The 15,884-nt window shown below is 41.9% G+C and overlaps 1 protein-coding gene across 1 annotated transcript in view; it reads right to left on the bottom strand.

Moving 5' to 3' along the window:
- The window catches only part of CNTNAP2 (contactin associated protein 2), a 2,342,027-nt gene that overhangs the window by 772,749 nt on the left and 1,553,394 nt on the right, over positions 1–15,884 (bottom strand). The window lies entirely within an intron of this gene.

Raw genomic sequence — 15,884 nt, 5'->3', positions numbered from 1 at the left:
AACTTACAACCTACTCTGCCTCTCACCTTCTCTATACCCATTGCATATACATATGGACTTCAAACGTAGTACATAATATATTTTTTTATTGTCTGCTTTTCTGCTCCACCTTCCTCATAGACTACAAATGAGTGAAGTGAAGTCGCTCAGTGGTGTCCAACTCTTTGCGACCCCGTGGACTGCAGCCCACCACGCTCCTCCATCCATGGGATTCTCCAGGCAAGAATACTGGAGTGGGTTGCCATTTCCTTCTCCAGGGGATCTTCCTGACCCAGGGATCGAACCCAGGTCTCCCACATTGCAGGCATACACTTTAACCTCTGAGCTACCAGGGAAGCCCTTTTTTCAACAAACTTCTTTTAGTCATCATCAATGATTCCTATAAAATACGCACTTGAATTATAGTTCATGGGCTTATAGATCCTGTCAGATAGCTCTACAATTAATTAAGCTTAGAAAATTAGATATTTTGAAAGTCTTAACAGGTCAAACAAAGTGATATTTGAAATTATAGAATCCTGGTACTGTACTTGCAATATTTTCAAGATTTTTTAAATCTTATAAACTGTAAGGATTTTTTTAAGAGCAAAATAATGCATCTAAGCTGCAATAAGCTTCTTAAACCCATCACCATTTTCTTTCTGAATTAGACATTAAGATAATCACTCTGCGCTAAATGTGCGTCCATCTCCTTGTATAGTAAGAGGTACTGAACATAGGAGCTTCTGTTCATCAACAACTTGCTTTATTCCAAGCCCTGTTCTAGGCCCTGAGTGCACAAAGGCAAATAAGATGTGTGTTATGCCACTAAAGAGAAGAAAGTTACACAGAATAAGCAATTACTATACACCTGAAAAATAACTTACCTTTTAATCAACTACCAGAACCATCCAAATAATGAAATTTCACATACAAATCATAAATAAACCCACTTATAACCTGCACCATACCCTTTATAATACATAACACATTCTTTAAAATTCTCTACCATTGTACTTTATATATAATTTTTTATTGTTGGAGAATTTTATTTTCTGTTAGTATTTAGTTTAAATCTAAGTTGTATCAGGCTAACATGAGAAATTATATTCTTTCTGAAGTTTCTTTCTAAATAGCTTTGATGTAGCGGAAAACATAAAATTGAAAATGATAGTTTGATTGACTATTAACAGGATACAGTCTTAGAAGTCAGCCCTTCCTTTCACGTTGACCCTAGCTCACATTGCTCTCTGCCCCCTGAAACTTGGACAGATCAAATGAATCCTTCAGTTCAGTTCAGTTGAGTCACTCAGTCATGTCTGACTGCAACCCCATGGACTGCAGCATGCCATGCCTCCCTGTCCATCACCAACTCCTGGAGCTTACTCGAACTCATGTCCATTGAGTCAGTGATGCCATCCAACCATCTCATCCTCTGTCATCCCCTCTCTCCTCCTGCCCCCAATCCCTCCCAGCATCAGGGTCTTTTCCAATGAGTCAACTCTTCACATGAAGTGGCCAAAGTACTGGAGTTTCAGCTTTAGCATCATTCCTTCCAAAGAAATCCCAGGGCTGATTGCCTTCAAAATGGATTGGTTGGATCTCCTTGCTGTCCAAGCGACTCTCAAGAGTCAGCACCACAGTTCAAAAGCATCAATTCTTTGATGCTAAGCTTTCTTTATAGTCCAACTCTCACATCAATGAATCCTATCAATTTACATTTTGGAGGCACTAAGAACCGTGGTCTCAGTGACTTCTGATTAGAAAGTTAGTGGCAACAGAAACAGACTCATAGACATTGAAAATAGATTTATAAGGTTACCAAAAGGGAGTGGGGGCGGGGGGTGGGTGGATAAATTAAGAGTATGGGGTTAACAGATATGAGCTACTATATATAAAGTAAGCAACAAGGTCCTACTATATAGAACAGGGAACAATGTTCACTATCCTCTAATAAAGCATAATGAAAAGATTATGAAAAAGTATATATATATATGCATTTGCATATATATATAACTGGATCACTGTGCTGTACACCAGAAACTAACACGACACTGTAAATCAAGTATACTTCAGTTAAAAAGAAAAATCCGGGGCCCTTTTCCCTCCTTTCAACCCAAGCACCAGACTTAAAGATATTTTTTGATGATACAGATATTTATCACCTAGGAAGAAAATCCCCAAATAATCAACTCCTCTAAGTATTTAATTTTCCCCATTAACTCAGTTTCTATTCACTGAAGCAGCCCCATTGTGAGGAACATTAGCACGACAGTCTGACAGATTAAGTTCCTTGGTGAGGATAATTAGCTAGAAAAAACTTTTTAGGGAAAGAACACCCTTAATATAGCAGAATTAACATATTCAAAGAAACTAAAACTGGTGTTCCCACTTTAGTTTTAACAGAAGTACAAATGTATCAGGTGATTTCACTTAAAAAAAAAAAAGACTCTCTAACTAAAATATCAAAGCACCTCTAAACCCAGCAAATTCTCCCCTTCGCCACCCCCCCCCCCCCCGCCGCCCCGGGCCAAGAACACTCTCACCTGCCCTGGCCCTAAATCCATCTGGTCTGAGCTTTTAAGTACTTTGCTAGAAAATATCACCCACTTCCCAAGCCCCAGTACCAGACCAAGTTCAGATTGGATATCCATCCATCTCCATCTGCCTCCCTAACAATCCAGTTAGCCCTGGGTTTGCACTTCGGGCTACCGTGCAAAGGGTTGCAGAGTCAGACCCAAGTGAGCACACAGGCATCGTTGTGTTTCTCATATCGTACTTGGAACATATTTGTTGTAACCACAACTCTGCTGTCCCTGAAGCAATACGGATATCACTGAACCCGGATCATCTAACCAAGAACTTGGTGCAGGTACTCAAGGGCTTAATAAACACTTGCTGAACTAATGAAACAGCACTGAGTTCAACACTGGGCTCAAGAAACATGCAGCTGAAGGATGCGGGGCAGAGTTAAGGCTGAGGAGTCCTTCTGCAAAGAGTGTGAGACTGAGGACCGTGGATAAGAAGCATGATAGGTTCTTAGCAGAGGCAATACAGTCCGACTTCTGTTTTCAAAAGATGCCTCTGGCTGTTACTTAGAGAGCAGACTGGAGGGGGTTAGGGCAGAAGCAGACTGGCAATGTGTAGCCCTAAACAGAGACAACAGCAGCTGGAATCAGGGGAGGTGAGATCGATTGAGTTTAAACTATATATGATAGAAAAACGTAGAAAACAGTGATTGGCTGGATACGGCAGGTAGTGGGCATGACAGTGTGGGAAGAGAGAGTGAGAAGGGCGTAGAATGAGTTCCAGCTTTCTGACCGAAGTGAACAGGTAAACGGAAGGACACAACTTGCTGGCTGAGAGATCAAAAGCTCCATTTTCAACAGGCTAGATTTGAGATGCCCTAGAGACAGTTAAATGCGGGCATCTGGTAAACAATTAGATGTAAACATCTGGGGATTAAGAGACAGGTCACAACTGGAGATGTTGAAGTCATACGTAGCATATAATTGCATTTAGTGCCATGGAAATGAATGAGATAATCGAGGGGAGATGTTTAGAAAGAGAGCAAAGAAAAGGAAGTCCAGGACAAGGCCTGGGAGCTCCAACGTTTAGAGGTCACTGAGAAAGTCTTCAAAGGAGACTGAGGCTATTTTAAATGGTGTTGTGATAAACACTAGAGGGCATTATCTTTTGGCATTCTGGTTTCCTCTGGGTATATGCCCGGGGTGGAGTTCCTGGGTCTCAGGGTAGTTCAATTTTTAGCCTTTTAAGGAACTTCCACACTGTTCTCCATAGTGGCTGCACCAATCCACCTGGAGAAAATCATAATTCCAAAAGATACATATATCCTAATGTTCACTGCAGTAGTTTCGCAATAGCCAGGTCATAGACGCAACCTAAATGTCCATCAACAGAGGAGCGGCTGAAGAAGATGCGGCACGCATATCCAAAAGAATATTGCTAGGCTAAGCGAAAGTCACTGAGACGTGTCCAGCTCTGTGAATCCCCGTGGACTATACAGTCCATGGAATTCTCCAGGCCAGAATACTGGAGAGAGCAGCCCTTCCCTTCGCCAGGGAATCTTCCCAATCCAGGGATTGAACCCAGGTGTCCCACATTGCAGGCAGATTCTTTACCAGCTGAGCCACAAGGGAAACCCAAGAATACTAGAATGGGTAGTCTATCCCTTCTCCAGAGGATCTTCCCGATCCAGGAATCGAACTGGGGTCTTCTGCACTGCAGGTGGATTCTTCACCAACTAAGCTACCAGGGAAGCCCAATGGAATATTACCCAGCTATAAAAAGGAATGAAATCATCTCAATTACAGAAATATGGGTGGACTTAGAGACTGTTATACAGAGTGAAGTAAATCAGGAAGAGAAAAACAAATATTGTAAATCAATGCATGTATGTGGAATCTAGGGAAATGGTACAAATGAATCTATTTGCAAAGCAAAAATAGAGACATAGATATAGAGAACAAACGTATGGACACCAAGGGGTGGGGGATGGTGTGTTGAAACGGGAGATTGGGATTGATACATATACACCACTATATATAAAATAGGTAACTAATGCGAACACACTGTATGCTTGGCACAGGGAAGTCTACTCAATGCTCCGTGGGGCCCTAAATGGGAAGGAAATCCAAAAATGAGGGGATACATGTATATGTATTGCTGATTCACTTGTAATGTCCCAAGGTGATGGGGTAGAAGGATGTGTGTTCATTTTCTCTTGTGAGAACTCCAAAACTGCAACTTGCTGCTGAACTTCCATTGATGGGAGAATGTTGGATCCCACCAAAGAAAGATATCCCACATTCACGGGCACAGGAGAAGCCCCAGCAAGACTGTCAGAAGGGTGAAATCATGTTTAGAATCAAACTCCATACTCGCCAGAGACGCCCGGAGGACTCAGACAAAACCTTGTGTGCACCAGGACTCAAAGACCCCACAAGAGACTGAGCCAGACCTGCCTTTGAGTGTCTCAGTGTCTCCTGTGGAGGCACAGGTCAACAGTGGCCTGAAGCGGGGACAGGGGCTCTGGGGGCAGCAGAACTGGGAGGTGCTGCGTGTGGCATAAATCTTCTTAGAGGAGGTCTCCATTAGCCTCCCCATAGAGCCACAGAGCAGACGACCCACAGACTGGAGAGTATTATATCAAAGAAGTCCTTGCACTGTTGCAAAAGTTCTAGGGCCCACAACAGATTCCCCAACCTGGGGATCAGGCAAAGGGACTGAGAAGCCCCAGGGAATGTGACTTTGAAGGCCAATGGGATTTGATTCCAGAACCTCCGCAGAACTGGGGAAACAGACACTTGGAGGGCACAGACAAAACTTGGTGTGCACCAGGACCCAGGAGAAAGGAGCAGTGACCCCACAAGAGACTGAGCCAGACTTGAATGAGTGTCGAGGAGTCTCCGGAGGAGATGTGGGTTGACAGTGGCCTGCCGCGGGGTCAGGGGCCCTGAACACAACAGTGCTGGGAGCCACGGCGTGTGCTGGCATAAGTCCTTTTGAAGGAATTCGTCTCCTTCAGGTCAAACTAGACAGAGAGAACACAGCCCCAACCATCAAAAGAAAATCAGATTAAAGATTTACTGACCATGTCCCCGTCCATTAGAGCAAGACTCAAATTCCCCCATAGCCAGTCCCTCCCATCAGGAAGCTTCCAGAAGCTTCTTGTCCTTATCTATAAGAGGACAGACAGAATGAAAGCCACAATCATGGAAAACTAACCAAACTGATCACATGGACCACAGCCTTATCTAAATTAAAGAAACTATGAGCCATGCCATATAGGGCCACCCAAGATGGACAGGTCATGGTGGAGAGGTCTGACAGAATGTGGTCCACTGGAGAAAGGAACAGCAAACCAGTTCAGTATTCTCGCATTGAGAACCCCATGAACAGTAAGAAAAGACAAACAAACAGGACACTGAAAGAAGAACTCCCCAGATTGGAAGGTGCCCAAGACACTACTGGAGAAAGTGGAGAAATAGCTCAGGAAAGAATGAAGAGGCTGAGCCAAAGCAAAAACAGCACCCAGCTGTGGATGCGACAGGTGATTAAATTCCAGTCCTGTAGAGAACAATATTGCGTCGGAACCTGGAATGTTAGGTCCATGAATCAAGGTAGTGGTCAAACAGGAGACAGCAAGAGTGAGCATCGACAATAGGAATCAGTGATCTAAAATGGACCAGAATGGGCAAATTTAATTTCGATGCCCATTACATCTATTACTGTGGGCAAGAATTCTTTAGAAGAAATGGAGTAGTCCTCATAGTCAGCAAAAGAATTCAAAGTGCAGTACTTGGGTGCAGTCTCAAAAATGACAGAAAGATTTCTGTTTGTTTCCAAGATAAAAGCATCCAGTATCACTGTAATTCAAGGCTGTGCCCCAAGCATTAATCCCGAAGAAGCTGAAGTTGAACAGTTCTATGAAGATCTACAAAGCTTTCTAGAAATAACAACAAAAAAAGATGTCCTTTTCATCACAGGGGACTGGAATCCAAGAGTAGCAAGTGAAGAGATACCTGGAATAAGACACAAGTTTGGCCTTAGAGTACAAAATGAAGCAGGGCAAAGGCTAACACAGTTTTGCCAAGAGAATACACTGGTCATAGAGAACACCCTCTTCCAAAACACAAGAGAAGACTCTACACATGGACATCACCATATGGTCAAAACCAGAATCAGATTGATTATATTTTTTGTAGCCAAAGATGGAGAAGCTCTATACAGTCCACAAAAAACAAGACTGGGAACTGGCTGATCATGAACTACTTATTGCCAAATTCAGACTTAAATTGAAGAAAGTAGGGAAAACCATTAAGCCATTCAGGTATGACCTAAATCAAATCTCTTTTGATCATACAGTGGAAGTGACAAATAGATTCAAGGGATTAGATTTGATAGACAGACTGCCTCAGGATCTATGGATTTAGGTCTGTGACATTGTACAGGAGGTAGTGATCAAAACCACCCCCCACAAAAAGAAATACAAAATGGTAAAATGATTGTCTGAGGAGGCCTTACAAATAGCTGAGAAAAGAAGACAAGCAAAAGGCAAAGGAGAAAAGGAAAGATATATCAATCTGAATGCAGAGTTGCAAAGAATAGGAAGGAGAGATAAGAAAGCCTCCTAAGTGATCAATGCAAAGCAGTAGAGGAAAACAATAGAATGGGAAAGACTACAGATGTCTTCAAGAAAATTAGAGATACCAAGGAAACAGTTCATGCAAAGAAAGGCACAATAAAAGGTAGAAATGGTATGGACCTAACAGAAGCAGGAAACATTAAGAAAAGGTTGCAAGAATACACAGAAGAACTATACAAAAAAAGATCTTCATGACCCAGATAACCAGAATGATGGGATCACTCACCTAGAGCCAGACATCCTGACTTGAGAGGTCAGGTAGGCCTTAGGAAGCATCAATATGAACAAAGCTAGTGAAGGTGATGGAATTCCAGTTGAGCTATTTCAAATCCTAAAAGGTGATGCTGTTAAAGTGCTATACTCAATATTGCAGCAAATTTGGAAAAGTCAGCAGTGGCCACAGGACTGGAAAAGGTCAGCTTTCATTCCAATCTCAAAGAAAGGCAATGCCAAAGAATGTTCAAACTACTGCACAGTTGCACTCATCTCACACACTAGTAAAGTAATGCTCAAAATTCTCCAAGCTTGGCTTCAGCAGTATGTGAACTGTGAACTTCCAGATGTTCAAGCTGGATTTAGAAAAGGCAGAAGAACCAGAGATCAAACTGCCAACATCCATTACAACATACAGAAGAACATCTACTTTTGCTTCACTGAATACAATAAAGCCATTGACTGTGGATCACAACAAACTGCGGAAAATTCTTAAAGAGTTGGAAATACCAGACCACATTACCTGCCTCCTGAGAAATCTGTATGTAGGTCAAGAAGCAACAGTTAGAACTGGACATGGAACAACAGACTGGTTCCAAATTGGGAAAGGAGGACATCAAGGCTGTATGTTGTCACCTGTATGTTGTCACCCTGCTTATTTAACTTCTATGCAGAGTACATCATGAGAAACGCTGGGCTGGAGGAAGCACAAGCTGGAATCTAGATTGCTGGGAGAAATATCAGTAACCTCATATATGCAGATGACACCATCCTTATGGCAGTAAGTGAAGAAGAACTAAAGAGGCTCTTAATGAAAGTCAAAGAGGAGAGTGAAAAACCTGGCTTAAAACCCACATTCAAAAACCTAAGATCACGGCATCAGATCCCACCACTTCAGGGGAAATGATGGGGAAATAATGGAAATGGTCACAGACTTTATTTCCTTGGGCTCCAAAATCACTGCAGGTGGTGATTGCAGTCATGAAATTAAAAGACAGTTGCTCCTTGGAAGAAAATCTATGACAAACCTAGATAAGCATGTTAATAAGTAGAGATGTTACTTTACTGACAAAGGTCTGTCTGTACATCAACATGAATCCACCATGGGGGGAAAAAAAAAGGTCCAGTCAAAACTATGCTTTTTCCAGTAGTCATGTAGGGATGTGAGCTGGACCATAAAAAAAGCTGAGTGTCATTCTCCCATTGAAACATGTATAATATCATGTAAGAAACGAATCGCCAGTCTGGGTTCGATGCAGGATACAGGATGCTTGGGGCTGGTGCACTGGGATGACCCAGAGAGATGGTATGGGGAGGGAGGTGGGAGGGGGGTTCAGGATTGGGAACTCATGTACACCTGTGGCAGATTCATGTTGATGTATGGCAAAACCAATACAATATTGTAAAGTAAAATAAAGAAAAAGGAAAATAAATAAAAATAAATACAGTATATGGTTCCTAAAGAAAAAAAAAAAAAAGCTAAGTGTCAAAGAATTGATGCTCTTGAACTGTGGTATTGAAGATGATTCTTGAGAATCCCTTGGGCTGCAAGGAGATCCAACCAGTCAATCCTAAAAGAAATCAATCCTGAATATACTTTGGAAGGACTAGTGCTAAAGCTGAAGCTCCAATACTTTGGCCACCTGATGTGAAGCACTGACTCATTGGAAAAGACCCTGATGCTGGGAAAGATTGAAGGCAGGAGGAGAAGGGGACGACAGAGGATGAGATGGTCGGATGGCATCACCGACTCGATGGACATGAGTTTGAACAAGCTTCGGGAGTTGCTGGTGGACAGGGAGGCCTGATGTGCTGCAGTCCATGGGGTCACAAAGAGTCAGACACAACTTAGCGACTGAACTGAACTGATTCACTTTGCTGTACTGCACAAAATAACACAAAATTTTAAAGCAACTACACCCCAATAAATTTTTTTTAAAAAAAGAGAGTGAAGTCAATGAAATCTTCTAAGAATTTAATAGTCAGACACAGCACAGCCTCAGTATCTCTCCTCTCTACTCCAAACTCAGCAACTACAACTTCTGAGGAGAGTCTCAGGTCAGGTAACAAGGTAAAAGGTAAAAGCACCGTAAGAATTGTTCAACGAAAATGCTGTGTGCTCAAATGATCAAGTGCTGGCTGTAATTGGAAAAGCATTCTGAGAAATGAGATAAGGCTGTAAATTATTACGGGAAACAAGAAGAAGAATACTCTTCAGTAGATCATTTGCTTCCATCGAATACGTTCTTTCAAACGAGATGATGTACATCAGTAGGGAATATTTCAAACCACCTCACGTTTTTAAATGCCCCATGAAAATCCTGAAACTTTTTTCAATTCATAAGTATGAGCTACGTATCAGATAGAGAAACATTTATATCAGACCTGCATAACATTTCCAAAACGATGCTTCTTTGGAGACTGGAAAATAAGGCGTAACAGTACAATTGCATGCATAAATTGGTGAATCATTTGAATGCTGAGGTTAAGAGATGGTAAATACAGATCACAGTTACTAAATCCAGATATGAGTCACAAAGTGAAGAAGGGAATGCATAAAAAGTTTACTGACTGTAGCTGTACAGGAGAGGAGCTGACATTAAGGATAGAGGAAAATCATGGGAATACTCATAATCTCTTTGTTTGAGAGACTCATTTTGAACTTGTCTCAGACACTTAGTTCCCTGAAAACAATCTGGGTATTTCTGCATTCTATATGCACATAGGATTTTGACATCAAGGAGAAGACGGTGGGTGTTGGGTGGTGGAAGGTGGAAGGATTCAGGGAGCTCATGGGTTTTGCTTTTTTCTCATCTTCTTGTCTTCTGTCATTCTCCTTTTCATCTCAGTCTTGCCGCTATTAGGTTGGTTCAAAAGTAACAGTGATTTATGTTGAAATTTGCTGTTTGAAATTGGAATACATTCTTAAATAAATGTGGTTATGTTATACATAATTTCAATGCACATTTCTTGCCTTTTTTGCTAATGACATATGAATTGCTGTGTATTTTTTAATTTATTTTAGACTAGGGAGATGATTTTAGAAAAAGCAGAGGAATCAGAGATCAAATTGCCAGCATCTGCTGGATCATGGAAAAAGCAAGAGAGTTCCAGAAAAACATCTATTTCTGCTTTATTGACTATGCCAAAGCCTTTGACTGTGTGGATCATTCTGAAAGAGATGGGAATACCAGGCCACCTGACCTGCCTCTTGAGAAACCTGTATGCAGGTTAGGAAGCAATAGTTAGAACTGGACATGGAACAACAGACTGGATCCAAATAGGAAAAGGAGTACGTCAAGGCTGTATATTGTCACCCTGCTTATTTAACTTCTATGCAGAGTACATCATGAGAAACGCTGGGCTGGAGGAAGCACAAGCTGGAATCAAGATTGCCGGGAGAAATATCAATAACCTCAGATATGCATATGACACCACCCTTATGGCAGAAAGTGAAGAAGAACTAAAGCTCTTGATGCAATTGAAAGAGGAGAGTGAAAATGTTGGTTTAAAGCTCAACATTCAGAAAACTAAGATCATGACATCTGGTCCCATCACTTCATGGCAGATAGATGGGGAAATAGTAGAAACAGTGGCTGACTTTATTTTTCTGGGTCCAAAATCACTGCAGATGGTGATTGCAGCCATGAAATTAAAAGACACTTACTCCTTGGAAGGAAAGTTATGACCAACCTAGATAGCATATTAAAAAGCAAAGACATTACTTTGCCAACAAAGGTTCGTCTACTCAAGGCTATGGTTTTTCCACTGGTCATGTATGGATGTGAGAGTTGGACTATAAATAAAGCTGAGCACCGAAGAATTGATGCTTTTGAACTGTGGTGTTGGAGAAGACTCTTGAGAGTCCCTTGGACTGCAAGGAGATCCAACCAGTCCATCCTAAAGGAAATCAGTCCTGGGTGTTCATTGGAAGGACTGATGTTGAAGCAGAAACTCCAATACTTTGGCCACCTGATGTGAAAAGCTACTCATTGGGAAAGACCCTGATGCTGGGAAAGATTGAGGGCAGGAGGAGAAGGGGAGACAGAGGATGAGATGGTTGGATGGCACCACTGACTCAATGGACATGGGTTTGGGTAGACTCCAGGAGTTGGTGATGGACAGGGAGGCCTGGCGTGCTGCGGTTCATGGGGTTGCAAAGAATCAGACACAACTGAGCAACTGAACTGAACTGAGGGAGATGATGTTAGACAAAAAACAAATTTCAGTGGATTTTTCTTTAATTCAAGTTCAAAACGGGTCATAAAACGGTGTAGACAGCTTGCAACATCAGCAACGCATATGGCCCAACCAGCAATGCCCAGCTCAGTGTGGGGCTGAGAAGCAGCTCCAAAGTACTTTCTAAAGCCAAACTTGTTCCAAAGAAAATGGTGATGGTCACTGCATGACGGTCTGCTGTCCCTCTGATCCACTGCAGCTTTCTGAATTGTGGTGAAAGCAGTACATCTGAGAAGTATGCTCAGCAAATCGATGAGATGCAGCGAAAACTGCAACAGCTGCAGCCAGCATTGATCAACAGAATGGGCCAAATACTTCTCCACAACGATGCCCAAAAGCACGTCGCGCAACCAACACTTCAAAAGTTGAACACCCTGGGCTATGATATTTTGCCTCATCCTCCATATTCACCTGGCCTCTTGACAAGCTACTACCACTCTTCAAGCATCTCAACAACTTTTTGCAGGGAAAACACTTTCACACCCAGCAGAAGGCAGGAAATGCTTTCCAAGAGTCCATGGAATCCTGAAGCATGGATTTTTACACTAGAAGAATAAACAAACTTATTTCTCTTTGGCAAAAATGTATTGATTCTTTTCCTATTTTGATTAAAAAAGATGTTTGACCCTAGTTCTAATGATTAAAAATTCAGTCCAAAACCGCAATTACTTTTGCACCAACCTAATAGTTCCCTTTCCTTTACACTCTTCTGTCTTTTCTCTGCTCCTCTTTTTTTCTCTCCCCCCCTCAACACATCACTAACAGAAAAACTTTCACTTTTAATGTGTGGCAAAAACTTTTGTTTTTAAGCACATGCTTTCTTGTTCTATAACTTACTTTAGTTGCTTTCTGCTTCTGACTCTGATAAGATCTAACTTTATGCATTCAAGAAAAATGCTTCTTTCTTTAAAACTGCTATCTTGCTAAGAGTTTCTGAAAATTTAATTTGAAACACAAAAGTGAGTAATAACTCTCAGTTCTAGTGAATATTTACCCTCCCTTCATTGGAGCAACATGACTTGGTCTAAAACTTCACCTAATGCCTTAGAAGAGAGATCAGATTGAGACGTGAAGAACCTAGAGAAAAAACATATCATAGAGTACTCCAAACCATTTTCTTGTTTCAAGGGCATAACTTACATATCATTGTATAGACTGTATGTTAATTTATAATTAGCTATCCAAGACCTTCATCACAGGCTACCCTTGTGCTCTATAAATCCTTGCTCACTGGGGTGCTTGGTGAGAGGTATGATTTGCCAGCCCAGAGGGTTTGGAACCTCTCCTGCCACCAGGCAAACCACTGTCAGCTCTGGGATCCAAAGATCAGAAACCAAACATCAGACGGTGGCAAATCCTCTGGACTTGTGTTGGCAGGAGCTGGAGGAGTGATGTGTGTGTGTGTGTTCATGCTGTCTTTGCGACCCTTTGGACGATGGCCTGCCAGGCTCTTTTCCATGGAATTTTCAAGGCAAGAATACAGGAGTGGGTTGCCATTTCCTTCTCCAGGGAATTTTCCTGACCCAAGGATCAAACCTGCATCTCTTAGGTCCCCTACACTGCAGGTGGATTGTTTACTGCTGAGCCATCAGAGAAGTAGGGGAAAGGTGTGGGTAATGGTTATAACATGTCTACACTAATCCCTCTGTGTCTGTCTCCTACCTGCAAAATGAGGACTATCACGGTGCCTACCAACCTGGTGAAGTTATTTTGAAGAACAAATGGGAGAATACACAGAAAGGAAAAAGGAAAAGAGCTTGTCTCAAACCAGCACTTCTTGAGTCAACTATTGTTGGAGTTTAGGGCCCTCCTCTTCCTTTGCCTGGAGAAGGTAATGGCACCCCACTCCAGTACTCTTGCCTGGAAAATCCCATGGACGGAGGAGCCTGGTATGCTGCAGTCCATGGGGTCGCCAAGAGTCAGACACGACCGAGTGACTTCACTTTCACTTTTCCCTTTCATGCATTGGAGAAGGAAATGGCAACCTACTCCAGCGTTCTTGCCTGGAGAATCCCAGGGACGGGGGAGCCTGGTGGGCTGACGTCTATGGGGTCGCACAGAGTCGGACATGACTGAAGCGACTTAGCAGCAGCAGCAGCTTCCTTTGTCAGTCTTTAAAATTGCTAAGAAACAGAGGTATTAAAACTGAACACAAACCAAACAGTCTGAGGCAAGAGTGTTAAAGGGACTATCTTCATCAACTACTAATTTGGATCTTTCAGAATGCCTGATCTCAAATAGTGGAATCACACATGGAATAAATGAGGACAATACTGAAAACAGGTGGCATCAGCATCATTTATGAACCCGGAGAGCCTTCTAATCAGTTTCTCATTTAACCCTAACATAACTTTACACTCGAGGTACTTTGAAATTAGTACTTTACAGTTGAGGAAGTGGAGATTTCCACAGACTAAATAATTTATGCAAGATCACACTGATATGCGGTGAAAGGAATATGCAACGCAAGTCTTTCTGACCGCAGAGCTTGCAGACAAATGGAATAACTGAAATTAATGATAGAGACACGTCACTTATCATGAAATTCATTGCCAAGGTCACTGGGAGAAAAGGGAATGACTACATTTACCAAGTCCCTTAGCGGCTCTGGGCTTTAATTTCAACCATAAATGAGGCTATCCACAGGAGATGATCTGTAAGATTCCTTCCATCTCTGAAATGCTACAGTTCTATTATCTAGCCATGAAGATAATCAGCACATGAAAGAAAATCAGAGGGAAGGCTCCCAGAAACCGTATCATTATTATTTTATTCCTTCCTGAAAATTATAATGTCTATTCATTTTTGCATTTCTCCAAAGTGAAAGTTATTCTGCAAGGTTGCCGTAAGGGCAACATTTTTGTTAGAGTTATAGAAAAATAAAATCATCTAGGTAATAATACTCTGTATGATGTAATTTTAATGAAAATAATGTTTTGCATGAGGTTTAATCTCTTTTCCAGCCCTTTGTCTTACATCCTGCAGCTAGGCAGTATGTGAGCTGTGTGGAGGATGCTCACTTTTGTAGCAGCAGATGTGACCATTCTGAAGAGTTTTTCTATCACAGTAGATAATTTTAGGTTGAAGTAACCCCTGATCAAAGATTATGCTCTTCATTTGTCTTCAGGGCCAAGACCTGGAGAAGTTATGAAGGCTTTAATGGAAATTTCACAGTGGGTTGGAGACATGTATCCTCCAAGGCTTGTTACATGTTTTATTTTGGTTCCCATGAAAATGCAGGTTTGTGGCAGAATAATTTGTTGCAGACGCTCCCCTTTTGTTTTCCAAACAGTGAAATGTAAAGGAGAGGAGGATGTTAGGAAAAGGGTAAATTTGTTAACATGAGTTGGATCATGGGACATTTTGTAGAACTAAGGCCATTTGAGAAATGCACAAAAGTGAGAAAATGTAAATAAGATTCATCACTTTTAAACAACACTATTTTAAAATATTGGTGTATTCATTTTCAGTGCCTTCGCTATAGAAATTTAACCTTTTTATGTATGTATGGTCATACCTTGTATACCACTTTATTTTTAACTATGCATGCTAAGTCGCTTCAGTCTGACTCTTTGCAACCCTGAGGACTGTAGCCCACCAGGTTCCCCTGTGCATGGGATTCTCCAGGCAAAAGACTGGAGTGTGTTGTCATTTCCTCCTCCAGGGGATCTTCCTGACCCAGGGATCAAACTTGCATCTCTTACACCTCCTAAATTGGTAGGAGGCTTCTTTACCACTAGCACTACCTGGGAAGCTATTTTTAACTATAATTGATTACTTTCATGATGTTGGCATTAGAGTATTGAGAAAACATACAAGAACATTCCTTCCAGCTAATCTCTTATTCTTTTATTCATTCATTCATTCACTTATGTATCAAATGTTTACTCAGCGCCTAAGAGGAGCAGGCCCTTTTCTAGGCACTGAAGTGAAAGTCACTCAGTCGTGTCCGATTCTTCCACTCCGTGGCCTAGTGCATCCATGGGGTTCTCCAGGACAGAATACGGGAGTGGGGAGCCTTTCCCTTCTCTAGAGGATCTTCCCAACCCAGGGACTGAACCGAGGTCTCCCGCACTGAGGTGGATTCTTTACCAGCTGAGCCACAAGAGAAGACCAAGAATTCTGGAGTGGGTAGCCTATCCCTTCTCCAGTGGATCTTGCCAACCCAGGATTTGAACCAGGGTCTCTTGCATCGCAGGCAGATTCTTTACCAACTGAGCTAACAGGGAAGCCCAGGCACTAAAAATACATGAAGAAATCAAGACACAGTCCCTGCTCAGAAGAT

The sequence above is a fragment of the Ovis aries genome, chromosome 4, assembly GCF_016772045.2.
Source record: "Ovis aries strain OAR_USU_Benz2616 breed Rambouillet chromosome 4, ARS-UI_Ramb_v3.0, whole genome shotgun sequence".
Taxonomy (NCBI): Eukaryota; Metazoa; Chordata; class Mammalia; order Artiodactyla; family Bovidae; genus Ovis; species Ovis aries.
The sequence above is the reverse complement of the archived record's forward strand: the minus strand, read 5'-3'. Positions and strand labels throughout refer to the sequence as shown.